We start from the raw sequence: 22,590 nt of genomic DNA, 5'->3' as shown, positions 1-22,590 counted from the left end.
CAGAAAGGGAAAAGAGTTAGACAAACTTAGGAGAGAGCTATGGATGCATAATTCCTTTAACCTGTCTCTGGAATATTCCATGGTATTAAACGTTCTTCATCCAACCTACGGACTTGACCCTTCTTCCTGAAAGAATCTAGAAGGGCAGGATGTCGCCCAACATTTTTTTCCAACAGTATGTGCAAGACAAAACCTGACCTTGGCCCTGCTGTGTGAGCTGTTTGGCAAGGGAATGTGCTCCCGTGTGAATGCAAATGAAGATCGCATCACAGAACAAGCTACATGGTACCTGAGACACTACACTCTGTGGTTGCTTCTTTAGCATGCAGCTCACTCCTGAGCTGTGTTGTAATGTCACCCTTGTTTTCTAATTACAGGATTACAGTGCATACAAGAATGTGTGAACAAGTGCATCATTTGGGCATAAATGTTTTTTTATTTATTTATTTGTATATCTGTCGAGACCACTGCAGATGCACCGGGGCCCTTGGCTAAATTTTGCCAGAAGGTCCCCACTACTCATGCATATAAACCATGTGTCAACAGCCACACACATATCCCAGTGCTGATGTGAGGTCTTCAATACAACACGTGTGACTTAACTCTTACTGTCTGAAGAAATTTGCACAATGCCGAAATTTGTCTTGTTGTTCAAGCTCTTCAGTTTAAAAGCCCATTCTTCATCCCAAAAGAAAAAAGCATTTTACACGAAAAATTGTCTACACAACTTTTGAACCCAAACAGACAACCCCTTTGGGTACCCCTTTATGTTAATTTATCAGTTGGCGAAAAAAAAATAAAAATAAAAAAGCCAAACCCTCCTAAAAATTGCAAAGTTGTATCTTTCATTTTGGTGCGAAGAAAGGCCCAGAGCTGTGTGGAATTGGCATCCTGCAACAAATCTTTCTAGTTATAAACAACCAACGTGCATAAAAAATCTGGGGTTAAATCGAAAAAATTTCGTTAAACGGGCGTGAACTCCAGACTTACTTTTAATTTAATAGGGCCAATGTTAGCCAACAGGGGCCAATTTTCCACAGGGCCTAACTTTTGTTTGGGGCCCCGAAAAACATACCATAGTAAAGCCCTTTACCCCTTGTGGGCGACCGGCTGTTATAACCGAAGCTGAAACCCTTTGTTATCTGCTTTTTTGGTAGCACACACAAGACGTGTGGAAGGGGTGTGCTAAACCCAAAAACACAAAGAAAACCAAAAAAAGAGCTCTAAGATGCCTTGTTTTATTTTGTAATTAATAAATTTTGATTTTAGCACTTCAAGGCATAGCTAAAAGGAAACCAAAAATTTTTTGATTACTTTAAAAAATTTGGAAAAATGGTAATATTTAAAAATGAGCGACCAAGGCGAGTTTGCCCACACAAAAAGTTCTTCAGGGTCGGGTTAGTCCCGGAAAGGGGCCCCTTCCCAGGGAGTACCAGCACCCGTTCTAGTATGGGCCTTGCCCAACATAGGGGTTTACTCGAAATCATGGGCCCCCCGCAGGTTAAAAATTTTCCCTTTTGGCTGCATGTCATTCCATCTTTTTCCCCCCTTTTAATCTTTTCATAAAAATATGGCCCAAAAGGGGCCCCCCCAAAAAATCCTAAAGAAAAATAGTAGTCTTTAGCCAAACACTCTAGACAGTGGATAAAAAAATAGTGGTATAAGGATGACTGAGTACCGGGTTATCACCATCTGTGGGGACATGATTAGACATTTTTTAGTCAAACAATCCCCCCCACTTGAAATCGGCCCAGGAACAACCCCGTTGACATTTTGATCAAAAAAATAAGACTTTCCATTCCTTTTTGTTTTTAGGTACATTTTTTTTAAAAATTGTTTGGCAAAAAAACATAAACATGGGGTCCTTTTAGTGATGCTGCTTTCATTTTTTTTGCAGGAGGCAGCTTAAAACCCCAAATTTCATTAAATGGTTGCTTTGGGTTTACTGTAGCTTTGGATACCCCGGGAAACTCCCCGCATTAAAAAATCAAAAAAAATTTAATTTTGCGACACATGCACACTTTTACACAAAATTTTCCAACTGAACACACAAAAACCCAATTGAGGGCCCGTGACACATTGATAATTCCTGAAAAAAAACTCAAAAACCCCGAACTTTTAACAGGGACAGAAATGGATCTAGACGCGACAGCAGACTGGTTAAAAAAGTTATTAAAATCAGTTTTCCCGCAGGGGATAATCAGAAATTATAAAAATAAAAAAGGGCTACATTCAGACAATCGCAACAATATCAAAATCATGTCATCACAATGTTTAAAAAAAAAATCATACATTTAGATCTCATCTTGTTTTAGCTATGATCCGGGGACTATCTTTTTCCCCCCGTCTTTCCGGTATTTTAGCAAGTCCGGGGTTTTAAAATTGACAACAAACAGAAAGTTTAAAGCGCCGGGTTTCCTTTTTTTAAAAGATTCATTAGAATAGTTTTGCACCAAAAAATAAAAGCAGTTCGGCACAATTTTAACGGAAAATAAAAGTTTATGACCCCTTTTCCCAAATTGGAGGGAACAAAGGGGTACATGGGGGGTACTAAACCGTTTTAAAAAGTTACAAGGCGGGAATGAATTTGCAAACAACTGGTTGCAAAGTATCGATTATAATTGGAATAAGTGGGTTTAGCCAGGATTAAGGAAATTTTCCACTTTAAAAGGCCCCCCTCGTTTTCCCGGGGACTAATGGGCATTTTTTTTACAAGAAAAAACACAAGTGTCCCGAAATTTAAAATAGGAAAATACCACAGGATGACATTTCTGCACATAGAGGGGGTATGAAAGAGTTCATTGGGGCTTTACATTTAAAGTAGACACGGAGATTCCTACGTGATGACCATCCCCAGGGGAAAAGAGATCTCGTTCATGTTAGCACAGATTTACCACAATGCAATGCAGCTGGGGTTTTGGCTGGAAAGCGGCGCGGGAGCTATTCGTTAGGGGTTTAAAGACACACATATTTTGCCCCAAATTGAATTCTTCGGTCGTCTTAGATGATTAATAAATAAAAATTTAATAAAGGGGATTTCCAAAAAGCTATCCCGCCATCTTAAAAGACTGGAATTTCCTTCTTTTTAGTCCATTAAAATTTAATTTACCCCACAGAGGGCCTCGAGGTCACCGAGCAATTTCCCCAATTTTTAAAAATAGAAAGCGGGGCATTTTTTTGCATTCTCTCCCATAAGTTAACGACAGGACTATTTAAGGGATACACTTTTGTTGAATTTTTGTGGGTTGGGGGGATTTGTACTTAGGCCCTTTTTAAAGCGTTTTAACTACTTTTTCTATGCATTTTTCCAACAATAACTAATTAAACGAGCATATATTTTTAAAAGTTGCAATAATCATAGTAAAAGTTGTAATTTTTGGGATTTTTTCTCGACGATTGTTTCTTAATCTTTTGAGCTGACGTGCTCTGTGGTATACAGGGGAAGCCTTAGAATTGTTAATAAAGGTATTAGGCAATAGGCGGCAACCCGAATGGTTTTTAAAGTAGGTGAGCAAAAACTTCCACACAAACTAAAATTTAATTCTCAAGTTTCTTTAATTTTTTTTCTGTTTATTTTTTTTTTTTTGAAGGATTAAAAAAGGAGTAGTTTTGGGGAATAAACAGCTCTTCCGCAGGGTTTTTAATTTTACTTTCACACCAACGTAAGTCACAATCAAATTCAATTGCAAACCCCGAAAGGCAAAAATTTTAGGTTTTAAATTTTAGACTTGCAATTTCTATGAAAAGACAATATGTCAACAAATTTAATTTGGTTTTTTTCTATTTATTTACCTACTATGACATGGAGCAATCAAGCACCCTTTTCTTAAATTTCCTCATCTTGTAAATTATCTTACTAGATATGCGACAAGTTGTCTCTGAGGGGGAAAATGAGGCCTAATGATTAGGGCAGAAAAGGTTGGGGCAGTGATTTAAAAAAATAATTTTTAGTACGGACTTTTTTAGCTCACTTTGTCGAAAGCACTGTATGGTTAAAAAAAAAGTGTTTTACTTGCTGCCTGGTTTCCCCCATTTGGGTTTTTCTGCCCCCCTGATCGTTTTACCGTACCGAGCCCTGTGTCACCCGCCGTGTTTCACCCTTTACCCCTTTGGGGTTTGTTTTGTTTTGTTTTGTTGCAGACCATTTGGGGTTTGGTGTACCTCCTTTTTTTCTGTGTCCCCCTTTTTTTTTTGATTTTTCTTTTTAAAAAAAAAAAAAATTTCCCTGTTTTGTCGGGCTTTTTACCCTTTTTATTTATTACATTTTGAACTCAACCTGCTCTGTCATCTCGCATTTTGGATCCCCCATTTCTCTAAACCCTGACAAGCGCCTTACAATACATGCATTCAACCATGTCGTGTCATGGCTTACTGGGAAATTGAAATGAAGATAGGACCCATTATTAATCCATCCTCTATGTTTTGAAAATTTTTGGAAATTACCTTGAATGAAAGTGCTTGATTCACAAAGTGATATACTTGACGTTTTGAATTATAGTAGTCCATGTTGCATCTCCATGCACTAGCCTTTCCAATAGAACAGTGCAAAACTGTCTTTACCGTCAACCCTTATACTGGTAATTCTGTCAACAAGTGCAAACAAACACTGGGAACATCAGTAAAGCACTGACCTATAAACAAATGTGTCATTCTATTATCCACAGCTGATTTATATTATAGAAAAGCCTTCCTGCTCAGTAATTAAATCCCTGCTGTATTCAAAAGCAGAAGAACAGTTAAATATCCAACCTCTGGTTGAGAATTGCTGCACTGCCGTTGCACAAGGCTGTCCACTGTGTGTGTATTAAATCGATAGGAATTAACACCAGGTCGCTGCCAGACAATTCTACACACTGCACATGTGTTCCTTGTCTGTTCTTTATGAGGGATATGACAGATTACCGGGGCTCATTAATCCGGTGTGTCATGGCCTTCTATCCAGTTTTTCTAGTAAAATTGGAGTTTCCTGTTTTATTCTTGACATGTGTTATGTTTCTATTCAACCCGCCCTGCTAATTGTGTTGCACCTATAGCAACACAAACAGCAGGTTTGCTTGGAGACAGTGGTTCTTGCTGCATTCAAATACAGTGCATTATGTTTTTATTTGAACTCAGCTGAACAAAAGAATGCGGGCAATGTTGGCAGGAGTAAGTATTTTTCTGTGGCTGTGTTCAAACCATTAGCGCCGCATGAAAAAAGCTGCACCCTCATTCATTTCAATAAGACCACTGTGTTGATGCGCCTTGCATTTTCTTTGAATGCTTTTCCATTTTTGATCCAAACACGCACTAACCTTATTTACCGATGGCAAAGCAACTGTGTCAACATGAAACTGTTAGCAAACTCTACGTCTTTCTTATGAGACACAAATTTCATATGCTTACATGATAAGAAAATACATTTGGGTTTGGATTAAAGCGACTGCACAGCATACATGAGGTAAATACAATCAGATTTCACTTTAAAGGTTGAAGGTCGCACATTGATGATATTACATTTTTTGTCAACTTAACTGCAAAAAATTATTCATGGAACGGTAGCCTTTGCCCTAGCTCTTCATATTCAGCTGCATGCCATCCACACTGCACATCCTGTCCTTCAGAGAAAATTAAAGGCAGAACGGAAAGAAAATTCCCTTGAAAGAAAAGGTTCAAAACATTTCAAACTGAATATATTGTAGAGAATACACTAGCCTTGTTGCTTAAATGGATTGAATGGAATATCCTGTTAATGTTGGTTTACTTTCTTTTCAGAATGATTGTGACTTTGTTTTAAACTATTATAAATGTTATTTAGGCTCGATACATTTATGAATTTGAATCACAGAAGAGCCAAAGGAACTCATCTACCCCAAAAGACACATTGAAAAAGTGGTTATGGACTAACTATTCATTGTATCACATGAATACATTCTGTGAAAACTCTGAACAAAGCATCATGACTGGATAGTTTCACAACAATCGCAGAAACAAAAATCCTAAACTGAAAAGTGCTAAACCACTCTGTAGAAGTGAGTCTTATCCGTGGGTTCATCGCTACACGTGACACCTTTCACATTAGACATGCTGTATCCTACAGTAGTCATTTGCAATGCATTCACTGTTATTACAAAAACATTGATGAATGCAGCTTTAATTATTATGCCATGAGGGGGTTTGGCCCTTTGCCACAGCAAGTTCGTTGACAGTATATTTTAAAAGGGGTGTGTTTACATTACTCGGAACGAAGAGGAAATTAAAAAAAAGGGCGGGTTTGCCCCGTATTTCCAGACCAGACTGATTTTGGATTACACTCAAAAAAAACATAAGTTTGTGAAAGTGTAATAAAATTTAAAAACATTGCAGCCCTGCTTTTTTAATGACAGCATGCTATCATTGTCTCTTCACTCAAACAGGCAAAGCTCTTAATGAAGCCTGAGCACAGGAGATAGATTCAGCATTAACACTTCTGCCCTAATTAGGTGGGAGCCTGGATCAAAAAATAGAAACAATTCTAGGTGAGAATTAATAATTTCATGTTAGGCAACACACATCTAAATTAATTCAATTTTGGTAGATAAACATCCAGTAACATAATTAGCAGTGGGAATAGTTTGAAATCCCTTTTTCACAGTGAAACGATATTGACAGCTCAAACAGGGCAGCAGGGTATTCACCCTTTGCAAACACGTGACCACAGCCACGTGACGACTCCATGGCGGATGGCAGAATCACCGTAAGCACAAGCTAAACAGGGTAGTAGATGAGCGGAAAGTTTCATTAGTTCCAATCAGTTTAAAATAAATAACGCTAAATAAACAGTAATAGTAATAATTCTATCTTCTTCTTTATGGCTTCTTCTATCGAACAACAAGTTGTTGTGCTGTTGTTGGACGAGGTAAGGCATCTGGAAGGTTCTCACAAAGAGAGGCATTTGGAGAAGTTGGAGATCGACCAACCCTTGCGTTCTTCCTCCCTCTGTTTTCACAGACCTCATTAAATCGCTGAGTCTGCTCGAATTCAGCCAACACGATCTGTACCACTGTATGGTAAACGGGGCATCTCCATCCACTGGTGCTGATCTCAAAACTTTTACTTTAAAAGTCTGGATGTTTACCATTTTTTCCAGCTGGATGGGTTACAGGTACTCGCAGTGACGTGCGGTGATGTCAGCAAGAGGGTAGGCACTGAGTTATGAAAGCCAGATTACCTAATTTATTGTTTAGGCTAATAATCAAAACGTTACGCACAAGGGCGGCACACACTCGCGGTCGATAGCAAGACATTTCCAATTAATCTATCAATCAAAATCAATCTAATGTAATTAGTATATAACACTTTACAGCAACCAGCAGGCTACGGTGCTTAACAGAATGAGTATAATGACGTCATCCAGTAGAAAGAGTGAACATAACGAACAGTAACATCAGAAAAGGTCTCAAAGAAACAAAAGAATGAAACTGTCCCACCACTGCTACGTATTAAAAGCCTGATTCAACAGATATGTCTTGAGTTTGGACCTAAAAAGAGCCACATCTGTAACACTGCGAATATCGGGGGGTTACTTGTTCCAGAGTCTCGGGGGACCAACCGCAAAAGCCTGACCCCCCCACCGTTTATACCTGGACCTTAGGACTTCTAAAACCAGCTGATTTGAAGACCGCAATGACAGTGTGTTCCCGCAAAGTTAAGATTCAGACAAAACTCTGGGTGACATAATTTTTCTTCTCTTCTCCTCTCTCTCTCTCTCTCTCTCTCTCTCTCTCTCTCTCTTCTCTCTTCTCTCTCTCTTCTCTCTCTCTCACACACACACACACACACACATAATGTCCAGCATCAGAATGCAAGTTATGAAATCATCTTTGTTCTAATTATTGCACAGCGGCCAATATGTTTGTCAGTAACAATGAAACACACACTGCTCAAATGAATATGAAGGCAAATGGCTAGCAGCATTAGTTCAATCACACTAAGCCCAAAATAGTTTCTGACTCACCAATCGGTAGATTATTTGTACATAAAATCCATCCGACGCTTTCTCGTGAAGGCGTCGATCACAGCGTTGTAAAACTCGTCTTAACGGCGCTTTGGTTTGCAAAGTCTCTGACTCTCAATAGACAGAATGGCGAGGGCTGACATACGTGCTGGCCCGGTCCGGTTCCGACTGGATGTTTTGATCCGTTTCAAGGTGGAAAATGTGCGAAGCTGTAGTTGCCGGTATTATAAGAGCTGACGGTTTTTCCTGCTTGGTTAAAGCTGCGGGCAGGTTGTTCAGATCCAGGACCCCGTAGAGGTCCCGCCGCTGACTGTGTTAGCACGGCCACATAGCCACAGCTTTTCTTCCAAACCAGTCAGTTTGAAACGATGCAACGAGTATTTGTCCCTTTTGCTGCAGTAGTCCATTTAAGGCTGGCGTAGACCCCCATCTTGCTATTAGTTCTTTTTTTGAATTAAAATCGAGTTTAGAGAAATTCCTCACCGCTGTGATATCGGCGGACACCGCTGCTGTCATTTTGACTTTGAATTTTGCGGGGATTGCGCTTACAACGTAGCTGGTGTAATGACGTCAGCTACGCAAAGGGACAGTAATATATCTCGATTTTAATTGGTTCATGTTTGATATCTAACGGAGACGATTACTGGCATAACACATTTACGTACAAAGGCACGGCAGAGTTGTGCCTTTTGACGTACATGTTAAAGAATACAGGATCGAAGTGCGCATGCGCAACATTGGCTAATCGCTTGAATGGACAGTAAAGGCACTGCTTATTCTTATGAGGGGCCGTATAAGACATTATTCATTCTTGTACTCTCACATACATACATTCTCCTTTCACATACATATATTCTTCTTTCACATACATTTATTTTCGCTCTCACACAAACATACATTCTCCTTTCACACACATATATTTTTACTCTCACATACATATATTTTCCTTTTACATACATATATTTTCACTCTCAGATACTAATATTTTTCTCACACGTACATATATTTTTACTCACACATACACATATTCTTCTTTCACATACTTATATTTTCACTCTCACATACATACATTTTACTCTTATATTTCTATATTTTAACACACACAAATATATATTTTTCTTTCATATTTCTATATTTATCATACATGTTCATACATTTTTTCTCTCATGCACATGCAGTCAAAATTTTAAATAATACATGTATATGAGAAGAAAATGTATGCATGTGTGAGGGAAAATATACTACTGTGAGAGAAGAATGTGTGTATGTGTGAGAAAGTATAGTGGAAACGGAAGGAGTATAGTGGAAACGGATGGCAGAATATTTATCGCGCTGTGATTGGCTGTCAACCTCACGCTGTGATTGGCTGAGATACTCCGGCAGGGTCATCTTCAGGTCGCGATCAGCATGGCCGGAGATGAGACGAACGCTTTGCAGCAAGCTATTGGAGTTTTAAGGACTATTTTAACATCCTCTGATGCTATTTCTGCCATTGAGCGGCAAAGGACGTGCTCATCTGCACCGAACGTTGTTCACAGCACGGCAGAAAGTGAAATGAGACAACTTTTCAGACCGGGTGGCAACTCACAAGTCCCTGCTACAGGCAATGCACCTCAAGCTAACCAAGGCCAAACCGGAGGATCACGGCAGTCTTTGCGATTTCAAACACAGCAACACTTTGGCAATTGGGGCTCTCGTCCGAGGAAACGGTAAGAATAAATAAGCTCTATTTTGCTGGTGCTGATTTGTATTTAACTGGTTTGACTGTATATTGGTAAGCGACCGCGCTCCCCCCTCTAACCTCCCGCTATTGATTGTGTCCGATCTCATGCCCTCACTGCACTAACGTATTACAAGGCTTCAAACATTATCTTTGTCACGCTAAGTTTATGTCCTTGCTTCCTCACCTGTAAGTATGTCAATTACGTTACTGTAAATATGACGAGACAGAACTACAGCCATTTTGCGGACCGTGTCGAAGTTTTATGTGGGATATTCAACATACAATCAGCTACCGTCCTTCGGTGGACTCCTGCTGCTTCTGTCGGTAAAACCATAGGCTAAACTATTAAAAAGACGTCGATAAAGAATGCATTTTGAATATCCAACCTTAAACCATCTTCACCGCGGTCCACGTACTGACCGCTTCATTCAAGTAACCGTCCGCAATAGTGATCGTCAGTACAATAGTAGGAGTCTTTTGTGTTTACACAAAACCCATCTTTGCCTGATTTATGCTGAATTGGTCATATTGAACATGTTTATAATCTAAAAATGAAAGGCAATCAAATATTTAATTAACGAATTATGGATTTTTCTCCACACTTTACCTCTCCTTAGCACTTGGCAATTTAATGTGTTTTTATAAAACTCTGTCCTGAAGTATATAAAGGCTTTGGCAATTGAATCTTCCATGTGGTGAATGCGTAATACATTACAATTATTAATTATAATGTCATAGTTTTTGGGGGGTAGTAATGGAAAAAAACCTCAGTCAAACTGAACTTAAAAATTGGCATCCCAAGATTGCTTTTAAGTGCTTTTCCCTGGGATTTTTTGCGTATCATTATACTCCTTTGGTTGTTGTGTTTTTACAAATCTCCAGTAAAATGTAAATCACACACAGATCATTGTCACTTTGTTCAGCGACACATTTTGCATTCACATTGTAGCATTTGCAATCCTAATATTGACGGTGCCAAATTTTAAGTAAAAAGGATGAGATTATTTGTGGGAAAGCCTTTTTGTTGTATGGTATTGCTGTTCCATCAGCTTAAGTTAAGCGAACCAAATGGTTTAATGTAGGCCTAGCCTACACTGTCACCAGTTTTAGTGAAATATTGAAGGATATAAATCATTGAATGATGTAGAAATAAAATACCTACTATGTGCCATGTGTTATATAAAAGGATAAATACATATCAAGTATGTCTGCTTTGTTTTGTAGGGCCAAAATTCAACATCACAATACTTTCAACAAGGATGTTATTCTTCTTTCGAAGCCATCAAGCAGTGTCGTTGTCAAGCATCGCACTAAGCAACAGTTACATGAACAAGGACATATATTGAATGGGTTTGAATTCCAGAAGTCTTGGGACCAAAAGACTGTCACTGAACAAATAAGGGAAGCCTTTGGAGAAAAACTGTCTGCCGAAGTGAGGTAAGCACTTTTAGTTTATTGGCTATATAATGTCCAATCATCACTTCCAATGTGTGTTGTACATTTTGCCATTGATCACAAAAAGAAGTTGCCCCTCCCCCTTTACTCGTTCTTTTTCTATTTTAATAAAACCATTTTTACTCTTTTTTTTCAGCCTTGAGTTTCTAATGGCATGTGGCAACAGGTTGATTTCCCCCAGACTGCGTGCTGGACAGGAACTGGATGCAAATCTCATACACAAAGTATATAAATCGAAAGCCCTATACCTCAGACCATCAAAGCCAATTTTGGTAAGCTATATCACATTTGAATTGACCTACAGAGTACTCTTAGAATAATAACCCATAATTGGTGCATACACATCCACACATGATGATTAAATGTTGTCAGTTACCGCTGACCTCTGTTATCTGAAAGAGTTACAAGAACTACGTCCTTTTTGAACACAAGAAAAGAAGCGTTCTAGGACCTGCAAAAATCCCTCTGGTCGGAAAGCGGCTATTGTTTATGATTAGGAGGGGATACTGGTACTCTTTGGGAGATGTCACTTTAAAAGATGGATGGTTGAAGTAACTTTCGGAAATATAAAAACAAATCTTGATGTTTCCAGGAACTGGATGATGATCCTTTTAAGGATGATAGCAGCGGTGACGACAATTTGAGTTCAACTCGCCAACTGCGGTCCTCATCTCTAACACAAGTTAGACACTGTTATGCATCTTCAGACAGTTTGACTAGTCCAACAACTGCTTCCCCATCAAACAGTACTTCTGCAGTTCAGTCTTTTGCCTCATCACATGGACGTGAAGTCTTATCCACTCATACTCCAGCCTCAACCTACCACAGCACTATTTCACCTGACACCACCATTTCAGCAAGCGGTTCTTCTAATCAACATGGAATATGTCCTTCCACCAGTCAGCCTTCTGCCCTACCAGTTGGAAGTCAGCCTTCTGCCCTACCATTTGGAGGAACAACTTCAGTTCCAGATCCAACCCTGGTCCTGACTTGGCCAAACAGTACAAGCTTACCCTACCAAAGCAGCACTCCAGCAAGTCATTCCTCTGAGTTACCCTCGACCTCAACACACCCTCAAGCAACAAACTATGATACCTACCTTTCAATAATGTCTGTACTGTCTGACCTTTCCTCTGATGAGGAGGAACTGAACCAAGCTATACTAGCAAGCTTGCATAGTGAAAGGTTCGTACAAATGAAATCGTTTTAAGAATTAGAACCTTTCATTTGCACTATTGTTGATACTTGCTAACATACCCAATGTTACTTTACTGAAGTTAAAATTTGTCAATGAAGAATACACATGATTCACTCCTACAACTGCATTGTATGATGCTAACTGTAACTTATTTAATTTGTCTTGTTTCTAGAACCACAGGATCTATGATGCCAGCAAGAGATATCTTGCAAGATCTTGCAACAAAAATAACCCAACACAAGCGATGCAAGTTTAACATTAACCAATCAACAGTCTTCGATGGAGCCATCAGAGGTTTTAAACGAGGGACATATGATCCATGTCACACTATTTCTGTCAGATTTTCTGATGATATGGGAGTACCTGAAGAGGCTGTGGACTTGGGTGGACCAAGAAGGGAATTTCTAACACTGCTTATGGAAGCTTTGCCCAGATCTCAAATGTTTGAAGGAGAAGAAGGCAAAATGAACTTGGCCTTTGACAGTACAGGTATGTATTGATTGTGATCTCATCATTTAGGTGCTGAACCCCAGATAAGTTTCACTATTTTTTTGTGTGATGATACAGGTACACCTTACTTTGTACACACAATACGCACTGTCCATGTTTTTTTTTCTGTAGCCATGAGAGAGGACCGGTACTTCATTGCAGGGAGGGCCATCGCAGTAAGCCTTGTACACGGTGGTCCACCCGCACGCTTTCTGTCCCCAACTCTCTTCTCTTGCCTTGTTGACGGCCCAGAACTGGCAAAGCCAGTATTGGCAGATGTTGCAGATAGTGACCTACGTGACAACATCAAAAGGGTACATTTTTGTATGTCTGTCTGTTTCTACATTAGTGACTAGTGTGGTAAAGACAGTTTTAAATGTTTTTTTGTTTCTATTTGAAGGTCATAGAGTGTAAAGCATTTGAAGAACTACTAGCAACAACAGGCCCACTGGAGGAGTATTTGGCCAATGCTGGCTGCCTAAGGCCTCTGCACAAGTTGGAAGACAAGAACCTGCTTGTAGACGACATCCTGATGTTTCAAGTGATGCACAGAGTGCGTGGTCCTTTCGAGAGGTACATTTAAATCTTTTTTTCCAAGTCTTCTTTGCCTCTCAAAAGCCTTTTTTTCTAATTATATTTTTTTAAATCATTGATAAACATGCTGGGATAGGCAACATGAGTTAAAAGTGTTGGTTTTTCAGAACAGACTTAGTGAAACTGAAATATAATATTCAAAAGGTTGTATTTTGTGTTTAATCTCTTGGAAATAGAAATGTGTTTTATGATATTAAGAATGAGCCTTTTATATCTACATAGGAGTGGGGCATGCTGCCATGTTTCCCTTCTATTTTACTAATTTATCAGACAAACTACGGACTACCAGAATGGACAAACTTAACAGCCTAACGCATTTTTACATAAAGTTTGTGCCTGCCACAAATGCATGCACCCCTTGGAAAACGAAGAAGTACTAATCAATAAATAACTAAACACATCCACACCTAATGACTTGATATTATGGAAAGATTTGAGGAAGTGGAGGATGATGTCATCTTAAGTAACTAGCTTTGTGTCCTTGAAGTCCACTGTAGCTTCTGTAAATTTTCAGAATGGGAGGGAGCTTGCCATGTAGAATTTTACCTCTAGATGACATCAACGTAAACCAATATTACACACTTAATAACGAGCTTACTGTGATATAAACCATTAGAGCTTATGCGTTAATGACAGTGGAATTTAGGCTACTGCTGCCTCAGTAGGTTTACCTCTGTAAGAACTACTAACTACTCTTGGTTTGAATTCTTCTATTTGCCATTCTATTGTTTCTTTGATTCATTCATCACCTACATGTGAATATGTAAAAACTTTATATTTTACTCAGATTTAGGGATGGACTGAGAACACTTGGTGTGCTGGACAAAATCAAAGCTCACCCGGAGAGTTTTCGCCCCCTTCTCTGCTGGTCTCCTACAACCCTGACAGCTGACCTGGTTGAAAGCCTCTTCACCATCCGCCTTTCTCCAGCTGGCAGCAATAAAAGGCATTCTGAAGAAGTTGTTGTTCCTTTCTGGAGAGACTACCTCTCAGATGCAGAAGGTTATTGTAATGTTTAATTGAACTGAAATAACTACTTATTTGAAATTGCACTGCATCTTACCATTTTCTATCAGTTTAGAGTAGTGAGGTGTGTAGTGTTTTAATCTAATATCTGATGTATTTCTTTATATAGAGCAAGAAGAAACACAGAAGCTCGGAATGATTCTTGCCTTTGCCACTGGAGCCAATATTGTTCCACCAATTGGCTTCTCTCCACAGCCTTCAATTGAATTTCTTCACCAAGAGCATGATGCAGGAACTTCTAAACTACCCATTGCAAACACATGCATTAATTGTCTGAAGTTACCACTGCACAGTTGTTACAAAGACTTTCAGGAAAACATGGACTTTGCATTGGGCAATACCCATGGATTTGGCATGGCTTAATATGCATGCAGAGTGGCCTTGTTCTCAGTATTCTGTTGAAAGGTCGAGCTCACACACAGATACTGTGTAGATAGATACAGATACATGAAGCAGCACTGAAATAATAACAAAACCGTTCCTAACACGCATATATGTCTCATCATTCCACAATTTAGAGGATTTTTCTGTGTACAAAATACACATTTGTTTTATTTTTTTTTTAAAGGAAGGTTCATAGGAAGTACAGTTCAGATTGTCAGTTCAATGAAGGTAAAATAATATGTAATGCAGAAATCTATTGTGGAGTAAGCTTAAAATTTTGAATTTGGCCTGTTTGTGTGGCCAGGATGATCTTGTCAGTAATATTGAAACTGCTTGTTTTCACTGATAATTCATATATACATATTATTGGTATTTTAATTTTGATGGTGTCTGCTGTAATCATCTGTTCTTGATTGCATTACATACTCCTACATTTATTTGCATTGACCATTAAAACATATACAAAAGTATTTTTGAGCTTCAAGAGTTCATATCTTACTGTTGGGATAACTGGATAAAGTGTACAAGCATCCTATAGGTGACACACTGACTGACCTGACTTATTGTCTAATAACATTAAATATTGAAATGATACACTGGGTAAGGAATTGCTTACTAAAACTGATACACTACTACACGCCGGCATTAGGTTGACAGATTGTGATTTAGACTCTTATTAGTGAAAAAATAATTAGTGATGCCCTATACTTGTTGACTCTTATTAGTCTTGTTCTTTGTCTACTAAAATCTGTTTCTCTTGATTTCCATTTCTGCAGATTCCCAATTTATTATTGTTAGATTTTGTTAATCCTGTTCAACAAAAGACAAATGTTAAAACAAGTCAGATTTTAATTACATTTATTGAGATGTCTAGAGCCAAAAGCATGAACAAATTTGGTTTTCAGTGTTTCATGTTTCACCTTTTCAGTAACAATTTTTTGAACATACAGTATAAGTATGATACAATGATGCCATGACCTTAAAACTATAACAGTATGTTTCAATAAAGTGGTGATACACAGTGAAAGGCAGTTTTGCTTTATATTCCACAACTATAGTAAGTAAATATATGTTCTTCTATTGATGTGTACATAATCTTTGTCAAGTTATGCAGTATAGCTCCTGGATGGGTTTGGTTTCTCTTTTAAGACCGCATTATGATTACAATATTAGGAATGCCTCTCAAGAAAATGCACAAGGTTGCAAAATAAATCTATACCATGATTTCCATCATCTTCAAATGGATCAAAGGCCTGCTGAAGTGTCTCCATTGTTGTGTCACTGATAGTAATGTTCACTGATGGAACAACAACAACATTGTTTGTCTGTAACTGTGAGAGTGGTCTGTCATCAATAGCAAAGTCACTGTCTATGTCATAAACACCATTCATACTAGGGTTATGAATTCCAACATTATTCACTATGCCCCTTTGCCACAGCTGAAGTGGAGTTTGCCCCCCTTGCGTTGAGAGACCATGGTTGTTCCACTGGTTCTGAAATTCAATCGCAGCCCTTTGAATTCGTGGCAAATAAATATAATGAAGACAAAATAAATGGATTTCATTAAGTGAATCTAATACATTATTCTGTTCCATAAAGTTGAAAAGATGAACAAAATGAAATGACACTACTCTATTTAGCTCTGCCCATAATCTCTCTATTCTTTGATTATGGACTGATCTGCCAGTGATAACACTACGTCTGTTCAACCCTCTCCTGTAAAGCATGAAACGGGCAACGCCAGTGTTTTCCATTCCATGGTCACATCTCACCCTGGATGGTAATCCAAAGTTCTGAACACCAGTAAAGAAAAGTGACAAAACACTAGAGGCCCTGTTGTTGTCTAGACAAGCAAGATAAATGATGGTTCGACTAAAACCATCTACACAGCCGTGGAACACCATCCTCCATCTCACAAGTTTGTGGTTTCCATCAATGTGCCTAAGGAAATTAGGAAAAGGGGGGAAATATATTGTAAATCGTCCATCAACAACTGTTAAAAATAAATTAAAATTCTTCTTTGCTTTGGATACTCAATTTAGCAGTAGTCATTCCACAGAATGTCAAATTTAGATTCTCAAATTCATAGGACCTCCCAATAGTCCTACTCCAAATTCTTAGTTATTATTATTAGTCTAGCCATTGGAGATACATTTAATTAGTTGCTTACTTTTCAGAGGGATGGGTTGAAATTTGTAATAAACACCCAAGAAATCCCCAGTTTGTTTCCCTAAAACATCGTCACTGAGATTTCAGACAAAATACATCACACCACATAGCATGAATAGAATTGTATAAATTACTTTTGCTGAGTGTTTAACAGTGATAAAATTTTCCCTCAACAGTCTTTAATTTTTTTTGGCTGATAGTTAACCAAATTTGGATTCTGTGTAGATAAATAAATAATGATAAAATATATATATATAATATATATATATATATATATATATATATATATATATATATATATATATATATATATACACACACACATACTGTATATATAATAAATATAAAGAAATACAAAATAAAAATTGCCAGTTTTGTCAGTATGTTTTCCTCAGAGGGGTTATATGAATTTCCCTGGAATATGGGGAAAGAAATCTGAATTCTGGGTGACTAACTTTGTGCTTTTTGATTTACATTTAATATTTCTGTTGGGAATTTACTCACCATAATTCATTGGGGGTTGGAACACTGTATATTCGTCGGCGTAATTCATGGCGTCTTCTGAGGGATCGCCCAATGGGATCAATTTCTTGCAGACTCTGTCTAACACGCCACCTTTGAATGCGTAGCCCACGTGACCGCAAGCTCCCCTGAACATATCGTTCACCTGCATTTGTGGTTGACTGAAGAATTTCAGGGACAACTCTGTTCAGGTTGTCATCTGACAATGTTGCATATGTCAGTGGCTGAATACCAAGCAGCTGTCTGTGCCTGAAGAGAGTCCGACAGCTAACTCCTAAGCATGTTGCGATGCTTTGCCAGTTCATTCCAAGGGATATTAAATGAGAGATTTGATCTTGTGAAATGCTGTATTGAGGCCTTCCTTGAAGCCCAGTCATCACAGGTGGAGGCAACAGGGCATACCTGTTCTCAGACCTGGTTCTTTGCCTGCTCTCATGAGAACTCACCAAAAAATGAAGATATCCATATAAAGACTCTAATGTATTGATTGTTTCTCTATTTCTTGAATCTTCAACAAATCTCGAGATGGACATTAATCCAGATAAGGTTTGAACGTGATCACGAAGTTCTCCATACAGCCTCTCACGAACAAAGAAATCTGTAGATCCACTTTGGAGATTTTCAACACATTCCAATATACTGATAAAAAAATGTCTAATGTCATTTTCATTGCTACTTACTCCCAAAATGAGAAACTGAACTTGACAAGAAAACAGGATTAGTTTGAATAGCATCATTGTGTAGATAGGCTTCTTCAGGTTAGGACCAAGCTAAACAAGTCTTGCACATGTATTTTTTGGTTTGAGAGTGACTTCCTGGTTAGGGAAGAACTTCTTGTGTCAGTGAAAGTAGTGGATACCACAAAAGATGAGTGTCAAGACTATACATATGCTAAAGGGACTATAAGTTTGTGGCTGAGATACTAAGTATATGTATGTGAGAAAAAGGTTTATACATGTGAGAATGAAAATAGGTATATGTAATAAATAGAATGTATGTATGTAAGAGTAAAGAATATATGTGCATGAAAGTGTAAATGTATGTATGTGAGAGTGAAAATGCATGTATGTGTTGAAAAGTAAAATATATATATGTGAGAGTGAAACTATATGTATGTGAAAATAGAATGTATGTATGTGAAAGGAGAATGTATGTATGTGACGGGAGAATATATGTATGTGACGGGAGAATATATGTATGTGTGATTGAAAATATATATGTATGTGAAAGTGAAAATATATGTCGGTGAAAGGAGAATATATGTATGTGAAAGGAGAATATATGTATGTGAAAGGAGAATATATGTATGTGAAAGGAGAATATATGTATGTGAAAGGAGAATGTATGTATGTGAGAGTACAAGAATGAATAATGTCTTATACGGCCCCTCATATATTCTGCCTTTTTTCTATTGATTATGCGTAACTGCTACATTGTCATCGTACCGTCAAAATAATTGGAACAAACACACATATAAATCACAAGAATAACAGTAAAAATACAAATACAAGTTTATATACATTTATTTAATAAACATTTTTATGCTTGAATTTTGGCAAGGTGGGGCACTGCCTACCCTGCTACCCGACTGCACGTCACTGGGTACGCATCTTGCTCACGGTGGTGATGGTCCCCTTTCATAATGGCAAAGATCATAAAAAACTCTGGGGGTTTATTTTGTTATATCTATTTTGTACTTAAGTAAGATTATACAACACAAAGCCATGTTTTCCGAGGACATTGTCGGTTGTGGCTATCTATCTATCTATCTATTTATTCATCCATCTATCTATGGACTACTACTGATCTATCTGTGGACTAATAGCTTACTGATCTAGCTGTAAAAACCACTTGTGTCAGATGACAGTTAGAGAGACTGGTCAGTGTATTCCTGACAATAGGCTATGTATGTGAATGGGTAGACCGCACAGTCCTGCCATGCTAGTTGGTACTTGCCCATTGCATAGGCTACTACTGTTACAACCGACAATTTGACTAGGTCCCAATCTGGACATGGATGACGGCATGGCATTACACAGATGAAGTACAAGTAACTGGGAAATACTTGAGACTTACCTTGTAAATGCTGGCTGCAAATCCTGGAGTACTTGGAGGGCTGATTTGTTTTCGTCAGTGGTATATAACTACTGTAGATCAAATGAAAGATGCAAACCTAACTGAACTAGCCTTCAGTTGCAGACCTTCTAATTGCATTAATAGACAAAAGTAAACCTCATTGGATACAACATTAAAGAAACATTTGGAGAGTCAAAGATGAATCCAACAATTCAGACAGCTGAGATTGCCTGAAGTTGTTTAGGCAGCAGACAATTAGGTGTTGGTGGGGAGAACCTGACCAAACAAAAGTCATTGGTTTGATGGGCTATTCATGAATAATAAAAGGTTTGTTGTGAGATGTTTTTTCCTGGCTTTATGTCTGTCTGTTACATAGTACATAGTAGTCACTGCAATGTCTGCCTGTCTGACCCACTCTATTTGATGTCTTCCTGCTCTGAACACCTGTGCTCCTCTATACACATCAATGTGACACAAAGTACCACCTCAGAAGTGTCAAAGCACACAAAGAAGTAGAGCAGTAATCTCTAGTAATGGGACAACTGACTCTTTTATGCAAGTTGGTTTAACTGGACAGTTGTTGGTTGGCCTGCCCTGTTAATTGATGCGTCACCGGTTTGCGTGCCCGTGGGTGGGGGACATACCATACTATTCACTCATACTGACCGACACTAGACGCACGAGACATAAGGGCTTCTGGGATTGGTTGATAAATCAAACTTGCAGATAACCTAGACACCCACTTTATTACATTAGACTCATTGCAAGCAGTCAAGACTCTGGTGTGAAACAAGCTGTTCATGGGTGGCACATGACTACATCATGTGGAACAGTACAGGCACATCGTGTGAGCTGTGATTCAGTGACAACAACAACAACATTCACAACAACAACAACATTCAGTAGGAGGAGCAGCTCCTGTAGACACTATAGGAGAAGCAGAACATATTTGTATGCTACAACATGTACTACTGACCAGCTTGTTGCATGTTGTAGTATTACATTGACCAAAGTGACAACCAGCGACAACAATCAATCAAATCAACTCACTTCATACGTAGGGCTATAAGGTTATAATGCAAAGTGTTCCACATAGCAATTCCAAGAAAGATCTGAAGACCTGAAATATGCCGTGAGCACCAGCTAGAGGTAGAGAAGTGTTTTTCTTCTACCATGCTGATATCTTTGTGTTAATGTTTGGATTGTAAGATAAACAATGCCTCCTTTTGTCTCCATGAATCATTGAAGCCACTCCGGTGGTTCTGTAGTAAGTTATATCCCACCATAATAACATTTATAAATGCATCTATCTAAAAAGTTAAAACACTGCAAAACTGGATGCATGGTGGGGAATAGCGTTATTAATCATCTGATGTATGCTGATGACTTAGTCGTCCTGTCTCCGGCCTACAACAATTGCTTACCGTTTGCTCACAGTATGATATGCATGACATCAAATTTAACTCTAAAAAGAGTTTTGTCAAGATTGCAAAAACCAAGGAGGATCAGGGGCATCAGATCAGTTTTTCCTTCCTTCTTTATAGCAAACCAAGTACTGTTAAGGTCCTGTGGCATGACAATTTCACTTTCTGAGTTTTTTTAACATTAATATGAGTTCCCCCAGCCTGCCTATGGTCCCCCAGTGGCTAGAAATGGTGATAGGTGTAAACCAAGCCCTGGGTATCCTGCTCTGCCTTTGAGAAAATGAAAGCTCAGTTGGTCCGATCTGGAATTTTGCTTCTTATGAGGTCATAAGGGGCCAGGTTACCTCCCATTTCTTTGCTTTGCCTGCCCAGAGAATTCGGCGAGGGTAAGCTCACAGACAGTTTGGATTTACATTAGCTGTTTAGGTTTATTTGCTAATGTTGATTAGCATTTTATTTAGCAATAATTATCCTGTGCCTCTGTTATCCCCTAACATCCACCTAAGCTCTTGGTGTGTGCTGATTTGGAATGATTGAGATTTCTCTTTCACAGCTACCAGAAGGCTTACAACTTTCAGACAGGTTGCTCATGTCACATCTACGTCTTCAAGCTCAGTTTGAGGCTGCGCAGTAACGCCCAGCCATCACCGGGAAAGTGCTTCTAATATACTTCACTGGTCTCCATCCAGAGCAACGGCATGTATTGCTCCATTTCTTTAACTGTCTATGATTTTATGTCCTGTAGTAAGTAAACGCCTTCTCTAATGTTTGAGTTCATGTTTAGTTTCCATGTTGCGCAGTGCTGTGCATAGCCAATGCTGCTGATTCTGCCGGGGGAAATATTTCAGCCTGAATAGGTTACAAACCTTTTAGACTAAGCTTTGTTGGTTGAGCATGTTGCAGACTGTACTCCTATTGCTCTTGTAATGCAGCATAGGTTAAAGGTAAAATTGTAGATGTTTTTTTCCAGTTTGTCCTTTTTGCTACTTCTCCGTCTTTTTGAAAATGGCCCACTCACTTTTGTACTGGCCCACTCACTGGCCCACGATTGGATTTCCTAAAGGGATAATTGTTACATTGTTACAATGTATTTTAAAATCTTCCTTTAAAATAACCATGTACAGTATACGTTTATTTAGTATGTTTGTTTTGTCCACATGTGCTCGTGTTCCCCAAGTGGTAGGCCAGGTCTCAGCTGCTACAATGAGTTTTTTTGAATGTCAAACTTTGTCTATGCCTTTAAAGGGCAGTATCAACGATTATAGAGCAAATGTGATACCTATATGGTAAAATATACAATGACTGAGGAAGCCTAGTGACGGGTCCATAGTAACGAGTTAATGTGTTGAATTTGTTATAACCCTTAGTGCTTTGTTGAATGGTCTCAGTTTTTTATGGTTTTATTTTATGTGGATACTATTTTACTAGAGTAACTTGGTATTTGAAGTAATGCAGAAATGCAGTAAGGGTGTGTTTCCACAACAATGTTAGTGAGTAAATCTAGTGAAATGGCCACCATGACAGTGGACTGTGATGCACAAGATAAGAAAGCAGA

This window comes from Etheostoma spectabile, chromosome 11, assembly GCF_008692095.1.
Source record: "Etheostoma spectabile isolate EspeVRDwgs_2016 chromosome 11, UIUC_Espe_1.0, whole genome shotgun sequence".
Classification (NCBI taxonomy): Eukaryota; Metazoa; Chordata; class Actinopteri; order Perciformes; family Percidae; genus Etheostoma; species Etheostoma spectabile.
This window is presented reverse-complemented; position numbering follows the sequence as displayed.